This window comes from Mobula birostris, chromosome 6 (assembly GCF_030028105.1).
Source record: "Mobula birostris isolate sMobBir1 chromosome 6, sMobBir1.hap1, whole genome shotgun sequence".
NCBI classification, from domain to species: Eukaryota; Metazoa; Chordata; class Chondrichthyes; order Myliobatiformes; family Myliobatidae; genus Mobula; species Mobula birostris.
In genome coordinates this window covers 139,365,277-139,376,427 of record NC_092375.1, presented here as the reverse complement: position 1 = coordinate 139,376,427, position 11,151 = coordinate 139,365,277, and the positions used below count along the sequence as shown (strand labels likewise).

General features: G+C 44.2%; 1 long non-coding RNA gene across 1 annotated transcript; it reads left to right on the top strand.

The window, feature by feature from the left end:
- Positions 1-470: 470 nt before the first annotated feature.
- LOC140198585 (uncharacterized) lies at positions 471-10,488 on the top strand. The gene is made up of 3 exons (XR_011886205.1): positions 471-610; positions 5,497-5,574; positions 9,903-10,488. It is a non-coding gene; the product is annotated as an uncharacterized lncRNA (long non-coding RNA).
- The last annotated feature ends 663 nt before the right edge of the window (positions 10,489-11,151 follow it).

The following is an 11,151-nucleotide window of genomic DNA, read 5'->3' as shown; positions in this document are numbered from 1 at the left end:
TCCACAGATGCTATTTGACCTACCAAGTCATTCCAGCATTTTTCGTTTTTGTTTCAGATTTTTGGCATCTGTCATGTTTTTCGTGAGCACAGCAAAAATTCAAACCCCTTCGCAGACAGGGTTGTTGACCTTCCCTGTCCATCACCACCGATGGACATCAGGTAGTTAGTCCTCCTCCTGTATTTTTCCTTAGGCCGTCCGTCTGCATTTCTACCTTGACTTAACAAATACAACTTGTTGCTCGAAGCAGTTAGCCTTCTGTCCCAAACAATATTTGTCCATTAACCAACATCGCAGTAAATCAATGGGCCTCTTTCCAAGCTATTTCTCTCCATTGCTTCAACAATAACATAATTTTTCCACTTTGAGTTCTGACAAAAGGTCATCAATCTGAAATATTAAATAATTTTCTCTCTCTGCAGATGCTGCCTGATGCGTTGAGTACCTCAAGCATTTTCTGTTTCCTGTCATGATAAACTCCATTGATTTCTATCATGGTGTGATGGACTTCAACAATACCCTATCTGAAAAGTATCTCAGAAGAAGGTGCTTCATAAGATGGACCATGTTATAGGAAGCCTTTTGTTAAAGGAGATCAGACAACTTCCAGGTAAAACTTTGACCACTGAAACTGTGAAAATAAAATAAAAAAAACTCTCCACATGCTGGAAATCTAAAATACTGGAAATGTTCATCTGGTCAGGCAACATCTGTGGGAAGAGAAATCATCAATGTTTCAGGTCAAAGCCCTTTAGAACTGGGATGCAGACAAAGGAAACTTGCAGGGGGTGTGGGGGAGTTGGATATCTCTGAAAGGTGAGACTGGACTATCCGTGTAGAAAAGCTGTAAGCAAGGTTATCTGGTCAGTGAGTGAAAGGGAACGGTTCGAGAGTGACAAAAGAACATAGACAAGGGAATGCGGAACAAGACAACAAGCTAATCAGGCTGGGCATGTTCTCCACTCCCAGACAGAGAAAGAAAGATAGATGATTGATAATGATGGCAAAATCAAGTTACCTGAAGTTGTGGAATAGAAAGAAGGTCTAACTAATAGGGGTGAGGAACAGAATGGATTGGTATTATAAATGTTGAGATTTAATGCCTGAATTCACTTATTAAATTATTTAAGGCTGTTAGGTAACAGTCCTTTTTATATTTGACATGATAGAACTAGCTGAACAGTATCCCTTAATATCCAAAAGGGAAGGGTAAAGTCGGGCAGCATGGTAGTTGATACGAGACTTGATAGTTAGGGGACGGACAGGAGATTCTGTTGCTGAGAAAGAGATGCCAGGATGGTGTGTTGTCTCCCAGGTGCCAGAATTCAGGATGTTTCGGACCGGTTGCAGAATATCCTCAAGTGGGAGGCTGAGCAGCCAGAGGTGGTGGTGCATATTGGCACTAATGACATGGGCAGAAGGTGTAAGAGGTCCTGTGCCAGAGTATAGGGAGTTAGGTAAGAGGCGGAAGAGCAGCGTTTTGCATGTATTGTGTATTGACTGAATGTAGAAAGCACATATCATATCTCAGTAGTTCTCTCTTAACAGATATTTAACTGTTGCTAATTAGGCTTTTCTACACTTCAATGAAGGCCACCTCAGGAAAGTACTCTTCATGGTCAGAGATATCTTGGAGCCTCCTGTAATTATGGAAGTCATGTAAAAATAGAAAACCTTTATTACTTACGGTGTGTCTTTATTCGACTAATTGGGAAAGGCAACAATGATCACATTTTCTGAAGCAGATTATGATCAGATTTAATTCCTATCTATATTCAGTACGATCCTGACATGGCGGTATTCTGTGTTCTGCTAATTTGGCCGGGGGGGGGGGGGCATAAGAGAGGAGAACAAGAAGGTGACATAGGCCTAGAGCAGTCAAACTTCACCAGAAATTGTTATAAATTGGAGCCATCAGTCAGGGTACATGCAAAGCAATCCGAGATGATAATGGGCAATAGCCACATGAGGTAGTCAAGGTGTCAAGGTGTAGGGGTAGCGGGCAGAAAAGTGGCATGAGAAAAAGGATCATATGTGATTGTATTGATTTGTGGAGCTGCCCTGAAGGGCTGAATGTCCTCCCCTGCACCAATTCAATGTGCTTCTGAGGTGAAATATTGGCAATATAAAAGATCAGCACAAAGAGGCAGGTAACACTTGGACAGGTTTCAGTAAGATGGTGCTGGAGCATGGAGACTCTTCGCAAGCTGCTCCAAGCAAATGGATCGCTTGCAAAAGTCTGTTTTACCCTGTATTTCAGTACATGGCATCACAGAGTCATACAGCACAGAAACAGGCCCTTCAGCCCCACTGCTTCGTACTGACCAAGGTTCCCATCTAAGCTAGTCCTATGTATCTGCATTTGATCAATACCTCTTTAACCCGCTCATATCCATGTATCTATCCAAATATCTTTTCAATGTTGTTAATGTTCCTGACTCTACCATTTAACTTCAATACCGGGTACATGGATAGGGAAGCTTTAGAGGGAAATGAGGCAAATGGGATTAGCTTAGCTGGGCCTCCTGGTCAGCACAGAGAAGATGGGCCAAAGAGCCTTCCCATGCTGTACAACTCTATGAATCTGTCACCGAGAGTTTCAAGTTCCTGGGTCTAATAGGGAAAGATCAGGGAAATGTGGCAATGTTAAAGAAATTAAAGAAAGCATTATAACACTGAAAACGGACAATATCATTAAGCAGATTTTCCTCTTTGGTCAAAATTAAAGTATTACTCAGAGAATATTATTTTGACCATGTACGTATGATAGACAGCAGAGAAGAGCAGATGACCAAATCTGCTGTTATCTGCAGATGATTTCCTTCTACCTTAACCCTATCCTTTTTCATTGGTCTAATTCCTTCCCACGTACATCATGCTCTTTCTGACTGTTTCCAAAGTGCCTGGTCCAACCTGACTCATCTTTATTGCGGCTGTACAGTCTTTCCACAGCTCCGCACTTCACCAAAGCGGTAAATATTTAAACTGGAGAGAGGGGGAACTAGGTCACATAGGGATCAGAAGTGGTTTCTCTTCAGATGGGTTGTTATATCCTGTACAAACAAACTCTTCTCGGGCTTCCAGCTGGATCCAGGTGTCAACATTAACCGATGTTTCAATAACAAACTGTGCCATCTTCATCAGAGATGATGCCGAGGCACATCTAGTCCTGCGGTACATATACTCAGCTTATGTTGTCCGTTCCTCCTGATTGGTTAGTCCTCAACCAATCAGCTTTCCACTGTCCCACCTCATTTAAAATCATACTTCAGCTCTTACTTGGAGCGAGACCTTCGTCTGCTGAAATTTTTATCCTCTAGTCTTATTTCAACGGCTTCCTTCACCAGGTGTTCCCAAAAGCCACTGGCGCAGTGCAGTTGCTTTGTGCCATTGAAGTCAATCCTGTGGCCATTGTGTATGCAATGTCTGCAACTTCCGATTTCTCTGGGTAACCCAAACGGATACACCTCCTGTGCTTCTTGATGTGGGTTTCCACCGTGCGTCCCATCTCGGCGATGTATGCTGCTCCGCATTCACAGCGAATCCTGTAAGTGACAGCTGTCCTGAGTCCCAGGTCACCTTTGACCCTCACAAACTGGGATTTGAGCTTCTTCACGGGTTTGTGGATGGGCCAATGGAAAAACCAGGAAGCCTAACGATGAGGAGGAACCCATCACTACCGCCTGTCTTCCCTATATTTCCATGGTTTCTGGAAGAATCGCCAGGATCGCAGAGGAATACCATCCACAAACCCGTAAAGCAGCTCAAATCCCAGTTTATGCATGGTGGAAAACCGCATCAAGGAGCACAGGAGGTGAATCCATTTGGGTTACCTCGAGAAATCGGCACTGCACTTGCAATGGCCACAGGATTGACTTAGATGGTACAAAAACACTATGCCACGCCAATGGCTTTTGGGACCGCCTGGTGAAGGCTGGAAAATAAGAATTTCAACAAAGACGAAGGTCTCGCTCCAAGTAAGAACTGGAATTCAACTGTAAGCAAGTTGGGGCAGTGGAAACCTGATTGGTTGAGGAATAGCCTAACTGGAGGGATGGACGACGAGAGTTGAGTACAAGTACCACTAGACTAGACAGGCCTAGGCATCATCCCTGATGAAGCTGGCGGAGTTTGTCATCGAAACATGAGTTAAGATCAACGCCTGGAAGACCGAGAAGAGTTTATGCATCATATATGCCGGGAAAGCACTAGATCCTTTTTCCCATAGACACTTTTAGCTGCAAAGAAGACATATTCACTGGTGAAAACTATCCCATTATCAGCACAAATAAACTGATAATATGACCCAAAGGCATAAGTGGAGCAGTGAATCTGAGAAAAACTGTGACAGGAAGCAAGATTCTGATTTTGATGAGGAATGTTGCCAGGATAATGTAGGATGCACCTGAATGCTAGAAGGTTGCCTTAGGCACTGAGGGGGAGGACCCTGTCTATTGTCCGTGTACCTGCATTTGTCCTTTAAAAGAAGAATCCAACTAAAGCTATTAACTGTTTGTCTTTTTTGGCTCTAATAATAACCTTTCATCTTTCATCCAGAATTATAAATAGGGTGCAGACCAGACCCTTAAACATTTATAACAAGCATTTGTCAGCGCATTTTCAAATTATGTAAATCCCCCATTTCAATTATTATTCACTCAAACGTCTTGTAACCTTTGCAGGTCTTGCAGTGGAATGAAAGAGAAAAGGTGTCATAATTCACCCCCCGCTCACTATCTCATGAACTATACTTTCATAAAATGATACCTTTAGACGTTACTGAGCAATTTGCATTGAGCTCTTAAGTAGTGGTTGTCAATTTTTAAAGAGGATAGCTGGCAGGATGTTTGAATTCTTCTTGATGCAAACTGATTGCACCATACAATACCTTTAGCTGCATATAATTTTGTAAAGGATGTTTAATGTATCTGTGGGTTAACTCCTCTGATTTTACAATTTATTGTCTGTAGAATTTCCTAAGGGAATGGCTTCAAAGGAATTTCTGAATATTAATTTACTATAATAATAAATTTATTGTGGTGATATTTAATGTTTTGAGTGTGTTCCTGTATGTGTGATGACATGAATGTGTGTATCATGTTTGTGCATGCTGCAACTGTGCGTCTAAACATGCACGTGTGTGCACGCAGGTGTGTGCTCGTATTGTGTGTACAAGCATTAGTCATTTTGTGTTTGTGTGTGTGTGTAAGAAATTAAAAGAACATACCAGTTGCCAGAGTCTAGACCTGCAATATGCATTAGAGCAAAATTGCTCAAGGTAGCATATAATCTCCCTTAATACAGGGTAGGCCAGTTCTTCTCGTGATAGCATGACTGGCTGTCTGCGCACTGAGAATCAGATGCATTAAACAGAGCAGCAGATAAGGAATTCAGTGACACTGTAAAAGCTGAAGGGATGATTGTAATCAAAATTCTTAAAACATGCTTTAATCTATGACCACTTTAAGATGAATTTATTTTGTTTTTCTCTCACAGGAAGTGGAAAGGCCTAGCTTGTCTGACAAGATTTTGGTGAACTGCCTACTTGAACTCTCTGTCACTTCATTGCGATCTGTAAGTCAGCCTTGCTGATACTATCAATGGGCCCCTTTCCTCAGGCTTCACCCTCCACTCTTTCAAAACACCATTGACACCTCCCTCTCCAACCATTCTCCTGAACCCCATCTCCAGTGGTCTTTGACCTTTAGTTCACTCCTCTTTTGGGCCAAATTCCTTTTTGATATTGTTATTGCCACAGCATCTGAACATGCAACCGATAATATAGATCCCTCAAATTAGCCCCGCAGGCTGATGGAGTTGTTAGGAAGGTGAACAGTATGCTGGCCTTCATTAGTCAGGAGACAGAATTCAAGAGCTGTGAGGTAATGTTGCAGCTCTATATGTCACTGGTTAGACCACACTTAAATACTGTGTTCAGTTCTGGTCACCTCATTGTAGGAAGGATGTGGAAGCTTTGGAGAGGGTGCAGAGGAGGTTCACTGGGATGCTACCTGGATTAGAGAGCTTGTCTTACGAGGACATGTTGAGCAAGCTGAAGTTTTCTCCTTGGAGTGAAGAAGGATGAAGGGTGACTTGATAAAAATGTACAGAATGATAAGAGTGGATAGCCGGAGACTTTTTCCCAGGGTGGAAATGGCTAATGCCAGGGGGCATAATTTTAAGGTTATTTAAGAAAGTATAGAGGGGATGTCAGAGGTGAGTTTTTTTTTTACAAAAGGAGTGGTGAGTGCGTGGAGTGCCTTACCAGACACATACATTAGTGGCATTTAGGAAACTCCTAGAGAAGCCCATGGATGTTAGAAAAAGGGAGGGCTATGTACGTAGGAGGGAAGGGTTAGATGATCTTAGGGTAGGTTAAAAGCTCAGCAGACTATTGTGGGCTGAAGGGCCTGTACTGTACTGTGCTGTAATGTTTTCCCAGTCCTGACAGAGTGTGTTGGGGAGGTTGGTTGTGGTATGGGAGGGAAGTGCAGGTGATCTAAGGTGCCTAGGGAATGGAGGTTACAGGGCTAGGAGGTTCAGTCAGTGTAGCCAGGGTAGACCATGGACGTGATATACACTGCAGACATGGTGGAGGCAGTGAATGCTCAGGGTGGTGGGCAGGGTACAAACCCTTCCACTGACTATGACTTCAATGGTCCTAACCCCTTGCGTGCTACCGGAGCTTCACTCATGCAGAAACATGGAGCGTATTCCATTACAATCCCATCACCACACCATAAATACACTGTGCTGCTGGAATAAAACATATTGCTGACACCTAATGCTGAAGACCACAAGAGCAATGCACGTTAACCTTCAACTTTACATATTTTGAGTTAGTTTGGGAAAATCACATTTCAATATAAATTATGACTTATTGAAGCAATTGTGATCAATAAGCAATTAATTGCTGGAACAGATTCAAGTATTATATCAGCTTAAACTGACCTCTTGCAGACTCACTTTCCTATTAAGACCTGAGCTGAGCTCCCAAAACCAGATTCTCTCCATCACTTCATAATGATCTATTTGCCAGCCTCACCGATATTGTCAGTTGATCTCTTTCCTCAGGCCTCATCTTCTCTTATGAAAGGATCATCGACACCTCCCTCTCCAGCTGTTCCCCTTGGCAACCTAAGGCCCATCACCAATGTTCTTGGACCCTTAGTTCATTCATCTTTAGGGCAAATCCTTTTCTGATTCTGTTATCACCACAACACTAGAATATGTGAGTGATGCTCCATCTAATGTGGCCAGGAGCAACCATCCTTGCTGCCCCTTCCTGCAGCCTCTAAAACAACATATTGAGTTGGTCTGGGTCTTACTGAGCAGGGCTGGCTGGCTGAGGGGCATAATGCTCCTCGACTTAGCTCATAGATATCCCTGAAAAGCCCATCAGTCAAGGCACAGTGACACAATCAGTATGTTGTTCAGTATGTTGTTCCCATGATTCTAAGTCCATTTTTCATTCCTCTGAAGGATGTGGGCTTTACTGACTGAGCCAGCATTTAGTTACCCATTCCTAGTTGCCCCTGAGAAGGTGGTAGTGAGAAGGGAATGAAAGAGTTAATGTATAAGGAGTGCTTGAAGGCTTTGGGCCTGTACTCACTGCAATTTAGAAGGAGGAGCAGACATCCCACCTCTCCCGGAAGTTCCGGGAGTCTCCCGCATATTAATAGTGGCTCCCTGATGCCCGCAAGTTATATACAATATCACGGAAATCAAATTTTTTGAGAGCGAGTGAGCAAGAGAAAGCAAGAGAGAGCATGAGAGCGAACACGAGAGAGAGAGCGCGCAAGCAAGAGAGAGAGAGAGAGGGCACGCCATGGCAGAGTGCTCCAAAAAAAGAAAATATAAAACGTACGTCACCCCAGACTACACTAAAGTGTACCCCTGCCTAACAGAGGTCAAAATAATGACAGTGTTGCTCGCTGCACTGTTTGCAACAGTGACTTTTCTATTGCCCATGGTGGGTTAAAATGTAAAAGACATGTTGAGATGAGTTTAACAGGTGTCATTCGTTCATTAGTATAGCTAACGTTATTTAAACTAGCTGGCTAACTGCTAAGGAGCTACTCTATTGCAGACATCCCACCTCTCCCGGAAGCTCCTGGAGTCTCCCGCAAATTGATGGCGCTACTTCCCTGAAATGAGTTTTTGCAGGGTGGGATGTCTGGATGAGGGTGGGATCACTTTGAAACCGACTGATATTGAGAGGTCTATGTAGAGTGGATGTGGAGAGGGTGTTTACAATAGTGGGAGAGTCTAGGACCAGAGGGCACAATCTCTGAGTAAAAAGATGTCTGAGATGAGGAGGGTTTCCTCCCACAGACCAAAGGCATACCAGTCAGTAGTGCAATTGGTCATTGTAAATTGTCCTGTGACTAGGCTAGGGTTAAGTAGATGGTTTGCTAGGTGGTATAGCTCATTGGGCCGGAAGGGCCGGTTCCGTGCTGTATATCTAAATAAAATAAAACAAGTCATTGGGAATATTTAAAGTGAAGGTTGATAGGTTCATGATTAATATGGAGTCAAAGGTTATGGGGAGAGGACAGAAGAATGGGGTTGAGAAGCAAATAATAAACCAGCCATGATGGAAAGGCAGAGCAAACTCAGTGGGCCTAATGGCCTAATTCTGTTCCTATGGGGTCAGGCAGTAACAGTTTGGCATGGATTAGTGGGCCATAGGCCTTTTTCTGTGCTGCCGTGCTCTATGACTCTATGTGTTCTTGTCCGATGGCCTTTTGCTACCCTTGTTCTTCTATTTGATGGAGGTCCTGGATTTGGAAGCTGCTGCATGCATCCTGCAGATGGTACAAACCGCTGGGACTGTGCATTGTTGGTGCAGTGAATAAATGGCTGTAAATGGAGGGCAAACAGGCCACTCTGCCCGTATGGCATTGCGAGCAGATGGAGAGTACCCCATCACACTCTTCACTTGAGCTTTCTAGTTGGTGGACAGGCTTTGAGGATTTAGTGGTAAGTTCCTCACACACCTCAGAGACACACAGGCTGGTGGGTGGATTGGCCATTGTAAATTGTCCCCAGGGTGTAAGTGACTGGTACCGTCTATCGGGAGTTTATAGGAACGTAGGATGAATAAAATGGGATTGGTGTAAATGGTGGTTCGTCCATCGTCGTCGATGAAGACCTCGACACCATTAGTCACTTTGAGACTGGATGCGGTGTGCTCGAAGATGACTGGTCGGGCCAATTTTGGCACGGAATGTCCTGGCACATGTTGGGCAGACGAGTAGGCACTGCAGTTGTTGCGCTGGTGGCTCTGGACTTGTGCAGCTCGCGCTTATGTGGTGCTTCAGCAATGTGCCTTGCTTCGTAAGCTTGACAGCCCTTGTGGATAAGGCCGTGCCAGGTAGGGCGGTTTTGCGCCAGCATTTCCCAAGAGGTCGTGTCTATGTCAAATGACTTCACGGAGGCCCTTAGTGTGTCTTTGTAACGTTTCTTCTGCCCTCCATGCGAGCGTCTTCCAACAGAGAGTTCCCCAAAAAGGAGCTGCTTGGGTATGCGCTCGTCCGGCATGCGGATGACATGACCTGCCCACCGGGTTTGTGAGTAAATGAGCGCTTGATGATTGACATAGACTCTGTGGATCACAGGGCCTGCGTGACCTTTGATTCTACGGCTGTCTGGGACCTCACTTGTCATAATCTAGTCAGCTATATAGTCAGGAACAAGCCACTGACTGCAAAGTTCTCAATGCTTCTCAATATACCTCGCAATAGGAACATTTAAAAATATTAATTAAATTATTGAAAATCAAGCTATATTTTAGTTAAGAGAAGATCACTTGGAAGTGTACAAAACACCTTTATGCAGAATGGAATAACTGAAAATGCAAGAAGTTTAAAAATGTGTATTTTTATCCTTTTCCCTTCCAGGTGCAGAAGCACGGTGGTTATGCTGCACCTGAGCCGGTGCTGGACCTTTGAGCAGGGTCCCTTACTGAACCATGGGGCAATCCCAGCAAGCTGCTACCCCTCTGGGCAGAGTCCGTCCGCAGCAGAGTACGACTGTGAAATCACTGCAGCACTGCAGCCGGGGCAGCCAGATTCACACCGGCTCCTGAACCTGCCATCACTTGAAGAATAAATCCCAGTCAGAACTGTCAATGCTTCCCAATAAATTCCAGCCCATTGTACTTCTTTCTATTAGATTAGATTAGACTAGATTCAACTTTATTGTCATTGTGCCAAGTACAGATACAAAGCCAATGAAATGCATTTAGCATCTGACCAGAAATGCAAAGAATAATGTTATTTACAAAATAACTGCAAACAAAAAGTGCTACAGCACACAAATATAAAAGTACTGAGACAGTACAATATGGGTGCAATACTGCTTAGTGCTGTGATGAGAGGTTCGGCAGGGTCACAGCCTCAGGGAAGAAGCTCTTTCTGTGCCTGCTGGTGCGGGAGCGGAGGCTCCTGTAGTGCCTACCGGATGGGAGGAGAGTAAAGAGTCCATGGTTAGGGTGAGATGCATCTCTGATGATGCTTTTCACCCTGCCCAGGCAGCGTTTATGATAGATGTTCTCAGTGGTGGGCAATTGGGTGCCGATAATCTGCTGGGCAGTTTTCACCACACGCTGGAGTGCTTTGCAGTCCGATACAGGACAATTGCCATACCACACTGAGATGCAGTTGGTGAGTATGCTCTCAATGGTACAGTGGTAAAAGTCCGTCAATATCCTGGGACAGAGGTGAGCTTTCCTCATGCTCCACAGGAAATAAAGGTGCTGTTGCACTTTTTTGATCAGGATGGAGGAGTTCAGGGACCAGGTGAGATCCTCGGAAATGTTAGTTCTATGGGACTAACATTATTTACTTCCATTATTAGGAATTCGACTGCTGTCTAACAGCTCTGCAGTGGCTTCCCCCACTCATTCCTGTTAAGGTCCTCTGGGTCATTTACAGGCTGATCATTAGCCTAAGAGATTAGGATGAACCCAAGTCATGCTGAAAGCACCTCCCTCCCTCTGTATTCTGACACTCAAGTTTTGGATAAAAAAGGTGCCTTCGTCCAATTAACCACCTGGAGGTCGGAAGCTTCAAGTTCCATAGTCGGGTCACAATCTCACCTGTCTATCTGTCAGACACACCAGGTTTGATTGGATTCCTTTCTAGAATT